The 23,233-nt window shown below is 30.9% G+C and overlaps 1 protein-coding gene across 2 annotated transcripts in view; it reads right to left on the reverse strand.

The window, feature by feature from the left end:
• The window catches only part of LOC126744345 (uncharacterized), a 562,211-nt gene that overhangs the window by 459,902 nt on the left and 79,076 nt on the right, over positions 1-23,233 (reverse strand). The gene's annotated exons all lie outside the window — the stretch shown is intronic.

The following is a 23,233-nucleotide window of genomic DNA, read 5'->3' on the forward strand; positions in this document are numbered from 1 at the left end:
GAAAAGCGATAAAAAGCTCCCTCTTTGCACCTTTCCGGGTGGTTTTTTTACAACAATTTATTTTCAAAACTAACTGCAGTGCTACCTGTTTGAGAGGGTTTTTGTATAAAACCGATGCAAAACGCGTACCAAAAAAGCGATCCGAGTCAATATTTTAACCCCCGGAATATTCCGTTGCAATTAGCCTTTTTCCGACGGGTTTTCACGGCGGCATAAGAAAATCGTAAACAGCACCGGGAAATATTGGATTTCCGTTCGACATGTAAAAAGTCTCGGTTTAAAAATTAGTTTTCCCGAGGGGAACCTTGTTTACGAGGTGAGAAAGTCGCACGAAATATGTACGTCGGCTTTTCCACAGTCTACGTGAAATGCGGGCAACGTATTTTTACTACGCGAAAGTAAGCCGAGTAAAAATGACTAGTAACTTGTTAGATTTATGACTTTTTGGGAAACTTTACGTTTCAGCTTAGAAAATGGTAAAAAAAATTGGGTTAAAGTAGAGAATTTAGCAAGAAAACTTGCTTTGCCGTATTTGTTTTTAATGATGATGATGATAATGAAGATGATAGAATATCCAGTTACAACTGAATAATGATGATAAGGATGTGAGATGATAATGGACCATCAAAAAAATTGTGAATGTAGTTTCTTTATGTATCTCTTATGTATCTTTCCGGACCCATGTTTATAGAAACTTTTTCTCTTTTTTTTTTACAAGAAATCACCCATTGAAATATCTCCGTCTATTTTTCGAACGCCTTGTATATTGAGCATTTTCAAATAGGCTATTAATATAAACATGAAAAAAATGAAATTACAGCTCCTGTATATCCATAATGGAAGAAAAGACATGCGAATATCGTAGTAATAACGTGCTCGGGAGCTTACAATGTACCGAAGTATCCCTGGAGCCATTAATTTTCCAGAAGACATCCCTCATAAAGTAACTGAATTGACGACTCATTACGGAAACCGAATACCTCGTATATCTATCTAAAACTGGAATGGAGGCTGTAATTCAGATGTTGCCGGGTTTTCCTCATCCGCCGCAGGCGGATTTATGTTAAAATTTATTCTAATACTATCTTTTAAGAATAAATTTGCTTATTATCCCGATTGATGTATCTGGAATATTTGATATTTATCTATAGTATATTTATCCGAATATCACGTTTTTTATTTCATAAAAATATTCCATGTAGTCTTTGAGATATTGCATTTTGAAGTGAGCGGTCACCTTGAAAAGCAAACACGTTTATCGGTCATCACTAACTTAATCATTCAATCCTCTTAAGATTTTGACTGCAATATATTAAAGCCTTAAGCAATATTTGTACAGAATATTTATCTGAATATCACGTTTTTTATTTCATAAAAATATTCCATGTAGTCTTTGAGATATTGCACTTTGAAGTGAACGGTCACCTTGAAAAGCAAACACGTATATCAGTCACCACTAATTTAATCATTCAATATTTTTTAAACATAAACTACAATCAATATAAACCTTAAGCATTATTTATATAAAATATTCTTCTTAATATTATGCTTTTTATCTGATAAGAACATTCTAACTCCTTTTTAAGATATTGCGCTTTGAAATGAGCTGTCACCTTGAAAAGAACACATGCTTTCCATGTTTTTTAGATGTTTCAATTTCACAGGGAATTCAAAGTAATTTTTCACATTATTTAAGGTATTGCCAATTATATTTCAGGCATTTGACATTCGCAGATTTGTTAGTACTTAAAGCATTTTTGACCATTATTTCAGGCACTTAATAGATTTGTTATAATTTTAGGTATTACAGTTGTATGACATTTTGAGGCATAACCATAATTTTCTATTGTCTTTGAGGCAATTTTAAGTATTTTCTGCGTTATTTCAGGCATTTGATCCATATTTTCCTATAAAATAATGTCCAGGCATTAAAAAAAAATTAATTTTTTCAGGCATATTTAATAATTTCTTTTAATCTTTAGTATATTTTAAAATATTTTTATTCTAATATATTTCAAGTATATTATGATGGATTTTTTTAAGCATTTTTAAGGCATTAAAAAAATTATATATTCTAGGCATCTAGGATTGTTTTTTCAATTACTTCTTCATGCCGATAATTCAAAATTCTTTCATTTGGGTTTAAGAGGTATTTTAAATATTTTGTTTCTGGTTTTATCCAGGTATTGAAATATTCCAAGCATTTGTTGAGAATGAGGAGTTTGAAATAAAAAATTATTAAAAGCGCCTGAAGAATGACGTAAAATGCCTAAAATATGTAGAAATTTATTTTACATGAAAATTTTAAACAATTACGTCAAACTCTTGGAATATATAAGAAAAAAAAGCCAATTTAAAATTTCCTGAACAAGCCTGAATAATTCAATTTTTTTTAAAGCCTGGACATTATTTTATAGGAAAATATGCATCAAATGCCTGAAATAAGGCAAAAAATACTTGAAATTGCCTCAAAGACAATAGAAAATTATGGTAATGCCTTAAAATGTCATACAGCTGAAATAACAAAAATAATTTAAAATGCCTGAATAACGTGAGAAATTATTTTAAATAGCTAAAATATTAGCAGTTCTATCAAGTGCCTGAAATAATGGTCAAAAGTGCTAAAAAATCTGCGAATTTTAAATGCCTGAAAAATAAATGGCAATGCAAATCATGACAAGTGCCTGAAATAAACCAAAAATACCTGCAATATATTTTAATTACTAGTTGTATTAGACTTAAAGCTATAACGTTAATTACCATTATTATATTGTTGATTATTCTTAATCAAATGAAGTTTAATTTATGATTCTAGCTTTAGAGGATCAGAAGTTATTTATCAATAACTTGGAGCTAGATACAGCAAGGGTCTGCTGACGTAGACCAAAATTCAAATAGAGATATCACATAAACTGTTTATTTAATAAAAATGAAAATGTCAGTTTTTGATAGACAATCAATGGTTCTTTAACTTTGTTTATAATATTATTGACCCTAAATCAATTTCTAAAGAAGATATGAGTCATTTACTTGCAACTTGCATCTTTGCATGGGCCATTTGCTGTAACAAGTGAAAAATCTCGAGTTCTAATAGGTTTTGAGCTATGACATTTATTATCTTTATTATACTGAAAATCATTCTTAATCAAATGAAGTTTATTATATGATTCTAGCTTCAGCAGATCAGAAGTTATTCGTTAAAAACTTGAAGCTAGATGCAGCAAGTGTATTTGAACTATAACTCTGTTTGTTTGATCAGATTATTCCTGACTGGTTTCTTTATGCTCTTATCCTTTCACACTAATTAAATTTACACTCCTCGATTGTTTATCAATCAATATTTAAACTAAATTAAACTTAATTAAAATGGGGTATGCTCATATTAGGAAAACCGAATCGGGACAATTCCATTCGAACTAACCGGCAGCGATCGTTTGCTCTGGCATCCAAAACCGATTATTTCTCCCTTCACTTTGGTTGATTTTGCGGCTGTTTACATTTCCCTTGACGTATGTGCGATATCTGTACAGTTTGCCGAAATTGGAAACCGAAACCGATAAAAATTACGTTCGTCCAACTAAGGGCTACACCGCTGTCACAGAAAATGTTGTTTCGGGAAAATAGGGGCAGCACGGAAAACACTTCACGTTACGGCCGTTTCTCGTTGTTGCGCTCAAATTATCGGGATTTTTAAAGCGAATATCGGTGGATACTGAACGTGGTTTTTCCGAGTAATTAACCTTTTGTTGTCGACCTATCGTCGGTTTTTCACTACTTGATAATTAGAAAATTGATACAGCAGAAATTCGTGTCAAAAATGACTTAAAATTAATTAGGAAAATACGCCAAATGCCTGAAATAATAATTCAGTGTGTAAAAGAACATTTAAATACCTGAAATATTTTTTTTTAAATAAAAGAAATTTTTTAGGCACTAAGCGTAGATCTCCTTGTTTTATATTCAGAACCTGAGTTACGAAATTTGATTCATTGATAGTAAATGAAACAAACTAGTTCAATAATTAATTGTTCTAACAACAGAACTAAAATATTACAGCGCCTTTAACATTGTTCCTCCAATTACACGAGTTCGAGTAATAATTCATATTTTTGTTACCTCGTTCTCGCCACTTATACCTCACCCAAGTAAAACTCATTACCATTTTCTAAATCTGCTGTTAATTGAATTCCCTGAGGAACATCATATACGGCCGCAGTTATGGAAATACCATAGTCAGGTGGGCTAGAACGATTTTCCTTCGAAATAACCGGCTCTGGATATAATATGTGAGTGCGCTATGATTTTCCGAAATTAAATTAAAATCTTTAACCGGCTGATATAGTCGGAAATAGGACGCGAATTTGAGTGGGGTTTGTAGACGATGTAAACCAACGGAAATTCGCAACGTATTTATAAGTTAAGATTGAGGGTCTTGTAAAGTAATTTAGAAAATAGGGAGTGTTTATGTTCCTCCTGCTTGCCTGACATTTCTCTGAATTATTAGTAAAATGTCAATTAAGTAAATGAGGCCTATGAATAAATTAGAAGAGCAAGCAGTGTTCTTGGTGTCTACGTTCTATAACTCTTGGTAAGGATTCGATATGTCGATGATACATGTGTGACTTAGAAATCTGGAAAGCACAATCTGATTTAATACCAAGACCTATCTAACTAGAGAACAAGTAATAATTCAATGATTTATTTGACTACTTTGGATATTCGGTATTCACTAATTAGTATTAAAATTACATTTGGGCAGATTTAGATAAAATTGCATCTACTACATTTTATTCTCAACTGCCTGGAATAATTAATAGTAATATTTCTTAGTTTTGGTAATATGTTGAAAATTGTTCTATTGCCTTGATGATGGCAATGAAATAGGTCGAAACGTTTATGTAACTATAATCCAATAAAATTAATTTTCAAATTTACTTTTAAAACTCAACGGATGGTTGTGGGTGAACAGCTATGAGTCGTTTGCAGACGATAGGCAATTTGTGGTCAACGAAAGTATGAGGTACTGGGAAAAATTGTCGTATTACCCTGAAGATGTCAATAGAATTTATCGAAACGCTATGATGAATATGACGCTGCAATGAATAAAATTGCTTTTGGGACCTAATGGATCTTTGACTAATTTTGAATAAGCAGTCATGGAGTGTTTGCAGATGATAGCCGATTTATGGCCCAGAATTGAAATATAGGAAAAAGACATCTTATTATCCTGATGATGGCAATGGAGTTGGTCAAAACGTTGATGTAACTTGAACAAATAAATATTTCTTTTCTAGAAAGTTTTAGTCTTCGACTGCCTGGAATAGACAAATGATATAATTTTGCATTAATTTAATAAAAGAAAATTTTTAGCAAAAACGCTTGGACTATTAATTCTGTCTTTAAATAATGCTGAGTAAGTATACGTGTTAGAGCGAGAAGGCAACCTTGTGAAAGGCGTGGCCTTGTAAACGAGCGTAAGACAAAGACAACACTATCAAGTGACAGTGCGTCAGAGAAAGACAGAAATAATTATTGGACAGTCTTGTTTTATAGTCCAGGCACTACTGGTATAATTTTGTATTGGTTTTCATTAATTTAATATAAGCAGTTAATTTGCTAAATTGCCTGGACTATTATTTTCTGTCTTTAAACAATATTGAGTGTTAGAGCGAAAAAACAATATTGTGCAAGCCGTCGCCTTGTAAACGAGCGTTAGACAAAGACAACACTGTCAAGTGACAGTGCGTTAGACAAATAATTATTGGACAGTCTTGTTTTATAGTCCAGGCACCACTGATATAATTTTGTATTGGTTTTCATTAATTTAATATAAGCAGTTAATTTGCTAAAACGCCTGGACTATTATTTTCTGTCTTTAAACAATTTTGAGTGTTAGAGCGAAAAACAATATTGTGTAAGCCGTGGCCTTGTAAACGAGCGTAAGACAAAGACAACACTATCAAGTGACAGTGCGTCAGAGAAAGACAGAAATAATTATTGGACAGTCTTGTTTTATAGTCCAGGCACTACTGGTATAATTTTGTATTGGTTTTCATTAATTTAATATAAGCAGTTAATTTGCTAAAACGCCTGGACTATTATTTTCTCTCTTTAAACAATATTGAGTGTTAGAGCGAAAAAACAATATTGTGCAAGCCGTCGCCCTGTAAACGAGCGTTAGACAAAGACAACACTATCAAGTGACAGTGCGTCAGAGAAAGACAGAAATAATTATTGGACAGTCTTGTTTTATAGTCCAGGCATTATTGATATAATTTTGTATTGGTTTTCATTGATTTAATATAAGCAGTTAATTTGCTAAAATGCCTGGACTATTATTTTCTGTCTTTAAACAATATTGAGTGTTAGAGCGAGAAAACAATATTGTGCAAGCCGTGGCCTTGTAAACGAGCGTTAGACAAAGACAACACTATCAAGTGACAGTGCGTCAGAGAAAGACAGAAATAATTATTGGACAGTCTTGTTTTATAGTCCAGGCACTACTGGTATAATTTTGTATTGGTTTTCATTGATTTAATATAAGCAGTTAATTTGCTAAAACGCCTGGACTATTATTTTCTGTCTTTAAACAATATTGAGTGACTGAATATGTTAGAGCGAGAAAACAATATTGTGCAAAGCGTGGCCTTACAAACGAGCGTTAGATAAACATAACACTATCAAGTGACAGTGCGTCAGAGAAAGAGAGAAATAATTATTGGACAGTCTTGTTTTTATAGTCCAGGCACTACTGATATAATTTTGTATTGGTTTTCATTAATTTAATATAAGCAGTTAATTTGCTAAAACGCCTGGACTATTATTTTCTCTCTTTAAACAATATTGAGTGTTAGAGCGAAAAAACAATATTGTGCAAGCCGTCGCCTTACAAACGAGCGTTAGACAAAGACAACACTGTCAAGTGACAGTGCGTTAGAGAAATAATTATTGGACAGTCTTGTTTTATAGTCCAGGCACCACTGATATAATTTTGTATTGGTTTTCATTAATTTAATATAAGCAGTTAATTTGCTAAAACGCCTGGACTATTATTTTCTCTCTTTAAACAATATTGAGTGTTAGAGCGAAAAACCAATATTGTGCAAGCCGTCGCCTTACAAACGAGCGTTAGACAAAGACAACACTGTCAAGTGACAGTGCGTTAGAGAAATAATTATTGGACAGTCTTGTTTTATAGTCCAGGCACCACTGATATAATTTTGTATTGGTTTTCATTAATTTAATATAAGCAGTTAATTTGCTAAAACGCCTGGACTATTATTTTCTCTCTTTAAACAATATTGAGTGTTAGAGCGAAAAAACAATATTGTGCAAGCCGTCGCCTTACAAACGAGCGTTAGACAAAGACAACACTGTCAAGTGACAGTGCGTTAGAGAAATAATTATTGGACAGTCTTGTTTTATAGTCCAGGCACCACTGATATAATTTTGTATTGGTTTTCATTAATTTAATATAAGCAGTTAATTTGCTAAAACGCCTGGACTATTATTTTCTCTCTTTAAACAATATTGAGTGTTAGAGCGAAAAAACAATATTGTGCAAGCCGTCGCCTTGTAAACGAGCGTTAGAAAAAGACAACACTTTGTCAAGTGACAGTGCGTTAGAGAAATAATTATTGGACAGTCTTGTTTTATAGTCCAGGCACCACTGATATAATTTTGTATTGGTTTTCATTAATTTAATATAAGCAGTTTATTTGCTAAAACGCCTGGACTATTATTTTCTCTCTTTAAACAATATTGAGTATTAGAGCGAAAAAACAATATTGTGCAAGCCGTCGCCTTGTAAACGAGCGTTAGACAAAGACAACACTGTCAAGTGACAGTGCGTTAGAGAAATAATTATTGGACAGTCTTGTTTTATAGTCCAGGCACCACTGACATAATTTTGTATTGGTTTTCATTAATTTAATATAAGCAGTTTATTTGCTAAAACGCCTGGACTATTATTTTCTGTCTTTAAATAATATTGAGTGTTAGAGCGAAAAAACAATATTGTGTAAGGCGTCGCCTTACAAACGAGCGTTAGACAAAGATAACACTATCAAGTGACAGTGCGTCAGAGAAAGAGAGAAATAATTATTGAACAGTCTTGTTTTATAGTCCAGGCACTACTGGTATAATTTTGTATTGGTTTTCATTGATTTAATATAAGCAGTTAATTTGCTAAAACGCCTGGACTATTATTTTCTGTCTTTAAACAATATTGAGTGACTGAATATGTTAGAGCGAGAAAACAATATTGTGCAAAGTGTGGCCTTACAAACGAGCGTTAGATAAACATAACACTATCAAGTGACAGTGCGTCAGAGAAAGAGAGAAATAATTATTGGACAGTCTTGTTTTTATAGTCCAGGCACTACTGATATAATTTTGTATTGGTTTTCATTAATTTAATATAAGCAGTTAATTTGCTAAAACGCCTGGACTATTATTTTCTCTCTTTAAACAATATTGAGTGTTAGAGCGAAAAAACAATATTGTGCAAGCCGTCGCCTTACAAACGAGCGTTAGACAAAGACAACACTGTCAAGTGACAGTGCGTTAGAGAAATAATTATTGGACAGTCTTGTTTTATAGTCCAGGCACCACTGATATAATTTTGTATTGGTTTTCATTAATTTAATATAAGCAGTTAATTTGCTAAAACGCCTGGACTATTATTTTCTCTCTTTAAACAATATTGAGTGTTAGAGCGAAAAAACAATATTGTGCAAGCCGTCGCCTTACAAACGAGCGTTAGACAAAGACAACACTGTCAAGTGACAGTGCGTTAGAGAAATAATTATTGGACAGTCTTGTTTTATAGTCCAGGCACCACTGATATAATTTTGTATTGGTTTTCATTAATTTAATATAAGCAGTTAATTTGCTAAAACGCCTGGACTATTATTTTCTCTCTTTAAACAATATTGAGTGTTAGAGCGAAAAAACAATATTGTGCAAGCCGTCGCCTTACAAACGAGCGTTAGACAAAGACAACACTGTCAAGTGACAGTGCGTTAGAGAAATAATTATTGGACAGTCTTGTTTTATAGTCCAGGCACCACTGATATAATTTTGTATTGGTTTTCATTAATTTAATATAAGCAGTTAATTTGCTAAAACGCCTGGACTATTATTTTCTCTCTTTAAACAATATTGAGTGTTAGAGCGAAAAAACAATATTGTGCAAGCCGTCGCCTTGTAAACGAGCGTTAGAAAAAGACAACACTTTGTCAAGTGACAGTGCGTTAGAGAAATAATTATTGGACAGTCTTGTTTTATAGTCCAGGCACCACTGATATAATTTTGTATTGGTTTTCATTAATTTAATATAAGCAGTTTATTTGCTAAAACGCCTGGACTATTATTTTCTCTCTTTAAACAATATTGAGTATTAGAGCGAAAAAACAATATTGTGCAAGCCGTCGCCTTGTAAACGAGCGTTAGACAAAGACAACACTGTCAAGTGACAGTGCGTTAGAGAAATAATTATTGGACAGTCTTGTTTTATAGTCCAGGCACCACTGACATAATTTTGTATTGGTTTTCATTAATTTAATATAAGCAGTTTATTTGCTAAAACGCCTGGACTATTATTTTCTGTCTTTAAATAATATTGAGTGTTAGAGCGAAAAAACAATATTGTGTAAGCCGTCGCCTTACAAACGAGCGTTAGATAATGCAACACTATCAAGTGACAGTGCATCAGAGAAAGAGAGAAATAATTATTAAACGGTCTTGTTTTTATAGTCCACTAATCATATAATGTTGCATTGGTTTTCATTAATTTCATTTAAGCAATTATTTTGTACAAACTCCTGGACTAATATACTCTGACTTTAAACAATATTGAGAAACTGAATATGTTAGAGCGAGAAGACATTATTGTGCAAGATAGTGCATAAAGACAACACTGTCAAATGCCTGCGTTAAAAAAAGAGAGAAAATATTATTGCATGGTCTTATTATATAGTCCAGACATTAATAAAATCATTTTGCATTGGTTTTCATTAACTTAATATAGGCATTAGTTTTACAAAAATTCCTGGACTACTAAATTCTGACTTTAAACAATAGTGAGAGACTATGTGTTAGAGCGAGAAGGCAATATTGTTCAAAGCGGCCTTGTAAAGTGCCCTTAGACAAAGACAATGTTATCAGGTGACCGTGCGTTAGAGAAAGAAAGAAGATATTATTGAACATTCTTCTTTTTTAGTCCAGGAACTAATGATATCTTTTTGCATTATTTTATGTTAATTTAATATAAGCAATTATTTTACAAAATCGCCTGGACTATTTAATTCTGCCTTTAAACAATATGGAGAAACTGAATGTGTTAGAGCGAGAAGACATTATTGCATGGTCTTATTATATAGTCCAAGCATTAATAAAATCATTTTGCATTGGTTTTCATTAACTTAATATAAACATTTATTTTATAAAAACGCCTGGACTATCATATTTATATTTTTATATTTGAATAATAATGAGAGACTGTATGTGTTTATTTATGTATTTATTTATTTATTTATTTATTTACAACAAACCACCGTGCAGGCAACAAATCCAATTATAATCAGGTAGATCAAAAAACTACTTTATAGATTAGATGACTAAATTATAAAAAAAAAGAAATTAAAGGATATAAAAAACAATGAAAATATAAAATTAAACTAAGTACCGAAATATAAAACAAGATAAACAATGTGTTAGAGCGAGAAGGCAATTTTGTTCAACGCGGCCTTGTAAACTATCTTAAGAAAAAGACAATGCTAACAAGCGACCTTGCGTTAAAGAAAGAAAATAATATTGGACGTACTACTTTTTTAGTCCAGGACCTAATGCAGAAGCCACGAGAATGGAGCCATGACTAATGGAGAATAAAAATCTACTGCCTGGAATTAGTAAAATATTTCCATCTCTTCCAGATAGTTGAAATAGAAAGAGATATTGAATAGATTTCAAATGCCTGGTATTAATCATGTAATATCTTTTTTCTCTTTCTTTCACTCTCTGAGGTATTTAAAAACAGATTCATTCAAGATAGAAAACAAAATTTGCTTCCTGGAATTGTCAAAATATTTCCATCTCTTCTATATAGTTGAAATAGAAAGAGATATTGAATATGGAGATCAAAAGCCTAATTTTCAAATACCTGGCATTATTCAGGGAATATCTTTCTTTCTCTTTCTCTTAAATTCCTGGAATAATTGAAAATTTCTAATAAAAAAGAGAATATGAAAGGCATTAACAAGAACCTTAATTTTTTCTCTTCAAGTCATCTCTTAATCAACTCCACACTTTCCTAGTTCTCCTTTTTTGATCCTGTCTCGTTCCTCTTCTTCTATCTCTTATCCAAACTACAAACCATTAAAAAAAAATAATAAAAATGCAAATGCAAAATTTACATGCGACATTAAAAGGGAATTTTCCACTTTTCAATTTTTTCTCCCCCGACATTAAATTCGACTAGCGACAACGTAATAAAGCCGTACGAAAAAGGGAGGGCCATTAGGAAGATGGACCCGCCATTTAAATACTTAATTTCAGTTTTAGACCCTCTTCATGCAACGTTGCAAGAGAATAAGAGCCGCTACGTACCGGGCATACACATTGAGTTCACATGCGCCTCATATCTTCTAACTTATTCAAAACATACGGTTAAGCTTCTGACCCTGTATGGCTATAAGGGGTTTTTACGAGGCAATTTTGAGCATGAAATATCGGTTTGCGAGACCAGACCTTACCTCTATATACTCTGTTCTTGTAGTTTTATTATTTTAACGTTTTTATACCGCCAACACCGGCGCTTATCTAGTATGCTCTATCACGAGTTGCTCTATGTATGCTCCGTTCGTCTTTATACGGTTTGAATTTATTGCCTCAACTCGCTTGTTCTTTATTTATTTCATTGACTTATTGCATGGTGTCTTTGTTTACAAGAATTGTGAGAGGTGAGTCATTTTATCTTGTTTCAACTTAGGGCTTCTCTCTTTCTATCAAACGCCTCAATTTTGACGCCAATAGTACGACTTCCTTATTTCATTTTGTTTCTAAATTGTATCTTTTATATTCCAAAATAAGGCAAAACATACATACATATTTATTATATAAGCAACATTTAAAAAAATACGAAAACTCCTACATTAGAGAGAGTTAGTGAGAGTTGTGTAAGTCTTCAAACCCTTAAAAAACATTATACCATTAGTGCCTGGACTATAAAACGATACTGTACAATAATATTCTCCCTCCTTTACTAATGCACTGTTACTTAACAGTGTTCTGTGTAATGCTCGTTTACAAGGCCACTCTAATACAACTTCTCGCTCTAACACATTTAGTCTCTCAATATTCTTTAAAGGAATATAGTAAAATATAATATTAGTCCAGGCGTTTTCATAAAATAATATATTTACAGATAATTTCTATTCCTACCTTGTTTCTTCAGTAGAAACTTAGTTCAATTAGAAATTCAACACAAACAAATCAATTAACTAATTTAACGTTAAATAAATATTTTAATTACCCCTATATAGAAATAATAATTTTCCTTATATTTTATCTTTTAATTACCTTAATTGCGGTAGTAAAAATTATTGATAAGAATTTAAGAACACTATGACAAAAATAAATGATAAAGTAAAGCTCAACATTTGGAGTATCGATAAAAACCTATAGAAAACCAATTAATTGTCCCACATGTTGGGCGCCAATTTTCTTTGGATATGAAATTGAAAAATGGTATCATACACTTTTATTATATTTTAATTCCAGGCATTTGAAGTAGCATTCAATTCCAAATAAAAAATCGTTTAACTAAAATCGAGAACGTAGCATAAGTTGAGCATTCATAACACAACTGACTGAAGATGTTACGCCTATACGCTGTGAGGGAGCGCCACTATGTCTGAATAGTGTCTATTCCCTTTGACTATATTGTATTCGTTTTATTTAACAGGGAAATTATGCAATTATTAACAATGACAAAAAGTTAAATTAAACGATTAATCATTGCTGCAGAGAATATAAAATTAGAAAAATAATTAAAATTTCAGCACTTATTAATTTTAAATCTTGTAGGTGAAAGCTCATCATTTGGAGTGTTGATAAAAACACATAAAAACCAACTATAACTATGTATAGTGGCTTGTTCCCATCACGTACAACACGAAAACACCGGGTTATAATGAGTTTCGATAAAAACTAAGGGAATTATAGCACTTTGAAAATGCGAAAAATCGATTTTCTTTAAACCCAAAAATAGCTATAGAAACCGTATCAGCGGCTTATTCCCATCACCTACATTACGAAAACACCAGATTATAACGGAATTCGACCAGAACAAGTGGAATTATAGCTCTTTGAAAATTCGGAAAAAAGTCCATTTTTTACCCCGTTTTTGAGCCAAAAAATGGGCCACAAAAATGCGAGATCTCAGCTAATATTAAAGCTACGACCTTGCGGATGGTCTCGTTGGATTCAAAAGGACGAAACTAAGACAAAACCGTTGGAATTTTCCCGATAGCTCCCATAGAAGCCAAGATATAGGCCTTCAAAGTTTGGGTTTCTTCATTTTTCGGGTATACCCCCCCGTATCGAATTTTTCACCAAAAATTGATTTTTTTCGAATTTGAATTATAATATTATAATTATAATTTAAAACAGAATTATAATTTATAAAAATTATTTTTTTACAGATTTTTGCGCTTCCTGAAAAATTGCTTCTATTGCAAATGTCGAGTTTTGCATTTAGTGTACTCAAATTGCATAGTTCTAAAATTTTACTGAATAATCTAAAAAAATCATAATTATAGGAAAATACAGATTTAAATTTTAATTTTAAATATGTAAGTAATACATTTATTACAAAAAACCCTAAATATTAAAAAAAAAATTGTATAAATTTTAAAGCTTTACTATGAACTATAAATAAATTATGAATTTCATTTTAAAATATGCAAGAAATTTAAAATTCCAGGAGAACCTGGCATTAAGTTTTAATTTAAAATATGTAAGTAATTCATTTACCTTAAATATTCAAAAAAAAATTGCATGAATTTTAAAGCTTTACTATAAATTATAAATTTCAATTTAAAATATGCAAGAAATTTAAAATTCTAGGAGAACCTGGACTTAAATCTTAATTTAAAATATGTAAGTAATTCATTTACCTTAAATATTAAAAAAAAAAAAAATTGCATGAATTTTGAAGCTTTACTATAAATTATAAATTTCAATTTAAAATATGCAAGAAATTTAAAATTCTAGGAGAACCTGGAACTAAATTTTAATTTAAAATATGTAAGTAATTCATTTATTACAAAAAACCTTAAATATTCAAAAAAAAATTGAAAAAGCATGAATTTTAAAGCTTTACTATAAAATATAAATAAATTATAAATGTCAATTTAAAATTCTAGGAGAATCTGGACTTAAATTTTAATTTAAACAGTTTATTATTTTTTAATTCAAACTTTGGAGGTCGATATCTCAGCTTCTATTGGGACTATCTGAAAAATGTTAACGGTTTTCTCTTAGTTTTGTTATTCTGAATCCAACGAGATCTTCGGCAAGGTCGTAGCTCTCATAATAGCTGAGATCTCGCATTTTTGATGCCCATTTTTGGCCTCAAAAACGAGGTCGAAAAACGACTTTTTCCCAATTTTCAAAGTGCTCTCATTCCACTTTGCGGATAGGTACATTTGCGGATGGTCAGAAGGACGAAACTAAGACAAAACCGTTGGAATTTTCCCGATAGCTCCTATAGAAGCCAAGATATAGGCCTTCAAAGTTTGGGTTTTTTCATTTTTCGGGTATACCCCCCCGTATCGAATTTTTCACCAAAAATTGATTTTTTTCGAATTTGAATTAACTATACCAGCGGCTTGTTCCCATCACGTACAACACGAAAACATCGGGTTATAATGAGTTTCGATAAAAACTAAGGGAATTATAGCACTTTGAAAATGCGAAAAATGGATTTTCTTTAAACCCAAAAATAGCTATAGAAACCCATATCAGTGGCTTATTCCCATCACCTACATTACGAAAACACCGGGTTATAACGGAATTCGACCAAAACAAGTGGAATTATAGCTCTTTAAAAATTCGGAAGAAAGTCAATTTTTTACCCCGTTTTTGAGCCAAAAAATGGGCCACAAAAATGTGAGATCTCAGCTAATATGGAAGCTATGACCTTGCGGATGGTCTCGTTGGATTCAGAAGGACGAAACTAAGACAAAACCGTTGGAATTTTCCCGATAGCTCCCATAGAAGCCAAGGTATAGGCCTTCAAAGTTTGGGTTTCTTCATTTTTCGGGTATACCCCCCCGTTTGGATTTTTTTCAGAAAATTTTTTTTTTCGAATTCAAACTAACTATACCAGCGGATTGTTTTCATTAAGTAGATCACGAAAACACCGGGTTATAAGGGAATCCGAGCAGAACTAAGAAATCGAGTATTTTTTCGACCTCGTTTTTGAGGCCAAAAATGGGCATCAAAAACTAATTATAAAGTTATATAATATATATATTTTATAGTGTTATGTAGTTGGGAAAATGTTTGATAGATGAGTCTATCTAAATTCTTTCGATTTGTGTTTACTTTTTAAATCATTAGTTATTTATAAATAAGGAAAAAGGAAATAATGTTTGAAAATACACAGTTTTGCATTTATTTTTTGCAAATACCAAGTTTTGCATTGAAAGTAAAGCATAATAATACCAAAAACTATGTTTTGTGAAAAAGTTTATTAAAGAAAACAACACAAATTCTAAATAATTTTTAAGAACCAAATTTATTTCTCTAAATTCTTATTTTTTATAAAAATGCAAAAAACTACCAAAAGTCCTTAAACAGGTTAAATCCTAAGTCCTTCATATTCTTCAATGACCACATTATTATGATTTTCATTTTCTTCATTTTGTTGGTCTTCTTCAGCTCCTCTCTGTGGGTAATTATGAACTGCGTTCTGAAGATCCTTGTAAAATTACAATTCTGGATTGCTAGCCCAGTCCAATCCAAAATGATTCTTTAGTAAATTAAAAATAAGGGACTTATCTCCTTTTAAGCAATGCACTCCAGTAGGAACTTGTTCAGGCTTTAAACGAGAAAGGGTTTTTCCTCTCTTTACAACTGACTTAAACACACTCAAATCAGATTTATAGAGCACTTCTCCTCTTAATAGAGTGCTATTACCTTCTCGTGTAAACACGAAACGTTTACTTTCATTAAATTTAAAATGCCATTGGGCAGGCTTTTTTATTACTTCCAATCAAGAATTGTCCAGTCTTGACTTAGCCTATGAACCCTTGAATAATCGGCTCATATTCATGGCGATTGATTATCACACTTTTTTTTTTAAATTTCGCGTTCGAACCACCCAAAAACCCTATCTGGGGGAATGAATGAATGGCCCACTATTGTAAATTCGATAATTTCAATGGTTTTTGGTGCCTCATAACAGAGCCAGTATGCTAGCATCCCCATGACGGTGCTATTTTTATTTTGCCCCCCACATCCATCGGCAAAAGGTAAAATTTTATTTGTAGTTTCTCTAAAATCAAAATTTTTCAGCGTAGCATGTATAGCTGAGGCAATAGCATTGGAATTTTTACAATATTCAGTTTCTAGCCAAAGACAAAGGATAACACTGTATTTTGAGAAAGTTTTGTTGAAGAGCTGCCACAAACCACAGTAAAATTATAAAAGTTTATTTGTTGAGAAAAGGATGCCCTTTGATCTGGCAATTTAGGCAAAGCCGAATTTTTTTGGCAATCAAAAGAAAAAAGCTGTACATCTTCTCTCTCTAATTTTAAACACCTTTAAAGTGCTTTGCTTTTCAACTTATGGACACGTTGTTCGCAAATTATCTGAGCTTCGTCATTAGTGTTCACTTTCAACTTCTCTTCAAACTGAATAGGGTAACACTCATTAGCCTAACTTAAGTTTGACTTGAGTTAAATTTTAACATCGGTTTTTTAACTTTAGTCAAACTTAACATGGTTCTCTAATGTGCTGGGCAAGTTGCTCTTAAAGTTTAAAAAATAACCATGTTTACCTAAAGTAAATGTTTTTTTTCAGCCATGCCAAAAGTTGTGAAGTCCGAACATTATCAAAAAAAGTATGACGAAGATGATATTTCGAAGGCTTTGCAAGCCATTGCAGAGGGATTAAGTGAGAGAAGAGCATCACTAGAATTTCATGTTCCTCAACTCTGGAGTTCCCCTGCAGCGAAAAATTCAAAAATAAAACGACCCATGCTCCAATATTATCTGATGAAGAGGAAAATCAAATAAAAGATTGGATTAAAACCAGTCAATCCAAAGGCTTTCCACTGCATGTAGAGGACATACAAGATAGCGTCAAGCAGTTTTTGGACAATATCACACGCCCTAATGTACTTTTTAAGGAAAATAGACCTGGAAGAGGTTGGTTTAGAACACTAGACACTTTACTTTTAGAACACCTGAAGCTATAACAACAGCTAGCTCTGCTATTTCAGAAGGTGATTTACGTAAATGGTTTACAGATATTGAAAACTATTTGGTTGAAAGGGGATATAATCTTAATTTTAATAAATATAAGTTTAATGGTGACGAAACCTGTTTTCTGCTTTGCCCAAAAAATAAGCGTGTTTTAGCTGCCAAAGGTTCAAAAAATGTATACGAAATAGAACACAATTCTAAATTTAATCTTACTGTTATGTTTACTTTTTCTGTGGCGGGTGTAATTACACCACCTATGATTATTTACCCTTATAAGAGGCTACCACCTATGCAGGTAACCAATTCAGTTCTTGATGATTGGGGGGTGGGGTGTAGTGATAATGGCTGGATGAAAAACAATAACTTTTACGAATATGTTGGAAATGTTCTTTATAAATATTTGCTTAATAAAGGAACTGAATTTCCTATAATTTTATTTGTTGACGGTCACGTCACTCATCTCACATATCAAACAAGTGAACTATGTTCCAAATTAGATATTATTCTTGTAGCACTATATCCAAATGCAACAAGAATTTTACAGCCGGCCGATGTATCTGCATTTAAGCCCCTAAAACTATATTGGAATAAAGTAGTACTAAAATTTCGAAGAGAGTACCCAAAGAGTGTTATAACCAAAGAAAATTTTGTCCCTATACTTTCAACTGCTTTGAACGAATTAAGACCTGAAGTTATTCAAAACGGTTTTCGAGCATGTGGTCTTTTTCCATGGAATGTCTCGGCCATAGATTTTTCCAAATGTACGGGCAAAGTAAAGGCTAGAAATAATAACTTGGATCCTTTTAATACATTGGTTGGTAATAGTAATTCTATTGCATCCGGATCAATAACTTTCGACGAATTCTCCTCAGTTGTTGGTTTAGAAAAAATTACCCTTTTTAAAAATTTTGATAAAGTTAATAGTGCCGGTGAAGATCTTCAAATGTCGTTTAAATTATATAAAATGTTTTTAAATAAAAACATGGAAGAAATTAATATCGTTAATATAGATGAACCCGAGGATCAACAAAACTTCGAAAATTTTGAGATAGAAGATATTCCTATAATATTAGAAGAAGACCTAAATGAGAAACTAAATTCAACTGATGCTAACAGTGCAAATCCAAACTGTAGTTTCTCTAGTGGTAATACCAAAAGTATTAAAAACGATGATCATGTAGCTTCAGAAGACTTGCTTCTTTCATCTGAACAAAATAAGTCCTTGAGCGAGTATTTTGTATGGCCAGTAACACCGGAAAGAAAAGGTAAGAAACAAACCGAAAAACTTGCCTTTGTGTTAACATCTACAGTTACAAAAAATGCAGAGAAAGCTAAAATATGAATTAGAGGAAAAGAAATTAAGGCAACAAGAAATAAAGAGTAGGGGGAAAATGGTAAAAGGAAAAGCAAATAAAAAAAGTTCTAATTATAAGGAAGATAAAAAAATTTCTAATTTATCACTAGAAAAACATATTACTAACAGTATTAACCTTCAGGAAAAACAAATTCCATCCGATTGTTCAGAAAAAAGTGCTGATATGAAGGAAAATTCTGATGCTAACTTAGATTTAACGAATAACACTAACGAACATTTTTCTAATAACAATATAACTATTTTAAAAAGCAATGTAAAAGTACATTTGCCAAAAACTACTTCCTCTTCTAACACACTAAACTTGGATTTTAAAAAGGTCAAATTGATTTTTCCCAAATCTTCAGAGACTTCTTATAAAACCTCTTTAGATCAAAATTCTGATTTTCTGTCTTCTCCACTAAAACCAATAGAACCAGTTGATATTAATGACGTTTCACCTGTAAATTATTTAAGCTTACCTTATTCAACAAAAAGAAAATTATTCACACCTAATGAGAAAGCAAAAAAAATTAACGTTCTTTCCAGTTTTTCTATTAAACCCCCAAATAGTTTAAACATGCTACTGAAAAATATAAAAGTATCAACGGGCTTATGTCATAATTGTTTATTTAATATAACCGTAAGAAAAACTGGAATTCGTTACATTAATTGTACTCGACTGTTTCATGAAACTTGTGTAGAAAAAAATTGTGATAACTTAATACTTAACAATACATTTTTATGTAAATCTTGTAAATTATAAATAACAAGCTTTTAAGTTAACATTTTCGTTGTTATAACAACCTATATCCTTACTTATCTATATTTTTTATACCTATATCGTTGCTATAATGCCAAAGTACGTGCGAAAGTTGTAGTGATATTTTTATTTTTTTATCTTTTATAATTTTATACTACTTGTAGGTATTTAAATATTTTTGTTTCTAGAACCTCTACTTATGTTTGTATCTCTAGTTATAAATGGCCATTTACTGTCAAAACGCATGGCTGATAACTATATAAGGCTGGCCAATGACTGTAGTTTTTATCAGGATCTCTTTTATGTTTAAATATTTTTTTTATTTGTTATGTTTAGTTAATAATTTTTTATTTGAGTTATTTCCTTATGTGTCCTCGATGCTTTAAACTAAATATAACAGGTTTATTCTAAATTGTTTTAATTATTTTTTCTATTCAACAGAGGAACATTGCTTAACTGGCCAATAACTGTACCCGTTACCCTACAAGTGGAACACAAATCAGTCATGGGGGTACCAAAGCTTAGATTATAATTTTTATTCACATCTTCTAAAAAAAAAACACAATTTTATGGCCAAATTAGGATTTTGTTCACAAAACATTCTGTATAATTTTCGAACATTTAATTCACAGGGCAAAAGCACACAAGTAGTTCGATTTCTTTGATAATGATTTATTTTGCATTCCAAATTTTCAATAGGCTTAATAAGCCACATGATATATATTAATGTCTGAAATTAAAAAAAAAAAAAAAACTATAATAATTTGTAAAATTTAATTTTTCCTGGATACTTATTGTTATGCAGGTTTACATTGCATTTATGTTTCAATTTGCATCTTCCTTCTTTTCCAGTTCTCCTTATTTATTTCGCTTTTTCACATGGTTGTACTGTATCCATTCCTACAGTAGTAGACACTTTTTTCGAAACTAATATTAACAAATTAAAATTTTAACGGCTTAAAACTGCGAGACGATGTTTATCCTATCAAGTACAGTAACAAACTAAAAATAAAAACATGGTATGGGGCCGTTACAAGTGTTTCTAGCGCTCTTATTGGTTGATTGAAAATACACAGTTTTGCAATTATCCTCTATAAGTAAACGTCTTTTTTATACGTAAATAGGCACTTTTGCAGCTAATATTATAGTATAGATATCAGTGTAGTCTGTCAAAATGTAAAATAAAATCACTTTCGCGTTTTTTGTCAAATACCGAGGTTTGCATTTAGTATACTCATAATTATGTAACTTAATTTTTTTTATGTTTTTTGTAAATAATAAATTATTTAAATATTCCAAATTAAAATTTGAGCCTAGGTTTTCCTATAACTATGATTTCCTTGCATATTTTAAATTGAAATTTATATTTTAATTTAGTTTTTGGGATGATTCAGTAAATTTTTTTTTAAATTAACGGAATAATAATTTTTTCACAAATATTTAAGATTTTTTAGAAATTATGAATTATTTAAATATTTTAAATTAAAATTTAAGTCAAGGTATTCCTAGAATTATAAATTTCTTGCATATTATAAAAATATAAATTCTAATTGAATTTTTTGGATATTACAGTAAAATTTTAAAGAGTTTTATTTTTTTTTTATTATTTATGGTCTTTTGTAATTCCAAATTAGAATTGAAAAATTAATTAAATATTAATTTTTTTTTAATATTAGATAAAAATTTAAAAACTATTCGAATTTTAGCTTTTTTAGGGATATTTGAGAATAATTCCACTTCTTTTGGAAATACGAATTTAATGCATTTTTCAAATTCAAATTAAAATTTTTTTTTAATGTTTTTTCATAATTATTAGAATTTTCGATTGTTTTCAAGATTTTAGTCAAAATTTCGGTTTTTTGCAATTAATGAATTTTTAGAACGATGGATACTTACAACTTCAATCTGATACTAGCAAAAATACTAAAAAATCAAAATAAACCCTAAGTAAATAAATCGAGCAACAACGGATCAAGAAGAACATAAAATTTAATTATTTTACGTTGTAAGTAACGTAATAAAACCAATCCACTCCAAACATTCAACTCGCACATTGTATCCCCTTTAATTTTAAAGTATCGCCGCATTAAAACAGTCAAGAGTTTAACACTAATCCCGTTATATCCCTTGTAATGTCACATTAAATAAAACGAAAGCTCCCGTTCGTGGCTTTTATAAAAAAAAAAAAAACGTTTCTTTACACCATATGCCGGAACCATAAAAATGTAATAAACCTCGACCTTCTTTTGCCTTTTCAAAATTCCTTTTAATCTTATAGGATCAATGGAGACATAAATTTTTTCTTTGATATTATTTTGAGGTGTGTTTTTCATTTATTTGAAGTTATAGGAAATGTCTTAAGTTATATGGCAAATATCGTGACGAGAACAGCAATTTTCTGTAATATGAAAAATGTTGCATAGCAATGCAATAGCTTCAATAATCTTCACCTGAAGATGCTAACCTATTAGGCAAAATCCGCGTTAAATTATATTATATAAAACGTAACAAAATTAGTTCTGCTCTAATCACTCAAACCTAAAACTCATAATTAAGCCCTTCCGGCCCCGTTTATAAGGGCATTTACGTTTCGAAAGACTCGTTCTTGGTTATGTTTAATAGTTTAACTACAAAATGAATGTCGAGCGTAATTTAATTTAAATGCACTGACACTAGGGCCACGTCAGACCGCCCACAAATTCAGTTTCAAATGAAAAGTTTTGGGGGCCCTGCAACTTTATCGCAAGTGCACTTTACTACGGCAATGGCAGTTGAGTGGAACCGAAAAGTTTGTTAACTGGGGGGTGTGTTTAGACCAATATAAACTGATGTTTATGAGGGTAATTAAAGAGTAAATAAAGGTTTGTAAGGTGAATTTTTTTTAGATGTTGCGCCTCACTTAAATTATACCTGCATCTGTTTAAAATGAATTGAGGTATTTGAAATGGAGAGATTTTTTTGTTGAAGATAATATATGGGTCTAGGAAGATCCGATTTTCATCATCATCCTCAAAAAAAACGTTAAAATTAGGATTTTTGACTTGTCCAAACCATATGAAAATTCTATTAAATTTTTTATTAATACACAATATGACAAATTATACATTTTACAACCCTTTCATACGCTAGTCATACATATATAATGACAATATTAAACGGACATAATAAATTTTAAAAATCTGCGTGCAATATTATTTATCTATATATTTTTCTTATTAACTATTTTTCTAGAAAATACGAGAGGATAAAAATGTATAGATTTTTTTTTCGATATTCGAGAAAAATTCACGTTTTATATTGAATTTCTTAGGTAATTTATGTTAAAATGAAAAATTTGTTCGAATTAATTTTTTTTTTAATTTCAGTAAAACGTATCACTTTTTTTTTTAATTAATATTCAAATTTTTTAACTTTTTCTGAGTTATTTGACCAATTTTTTAGTTTTAGGTTAAATTAATTTATTTTCTGCTTGTTTTACTCTGAAATTCAAAATTTATTTGCATTTTAATTTTTTTTTTAGATTTATTACTAAGATTTGCAAAACTATTGAGTTTTTTAAATATTTGAGCGAAATTTCAATTTTTAGTCAATATTGGTAATTGATGTCCAGGTTTTAGTCCAGGTTTT

The sequence above is a fragment of the Anthonomus grandis genome, chromosome 14 (assembly GCF_022605725.1).
Source record: "Anthonomus grandis grandis chromosome 14, icAntGran1.3, whole genome shotgun sequence".
Lineage (NCBI taxonomy): Eukaryota > Metazoa > Arthropoda > Insecta > Coleoptera > Curculionidae > Anthonomus > Anthonomus grandis.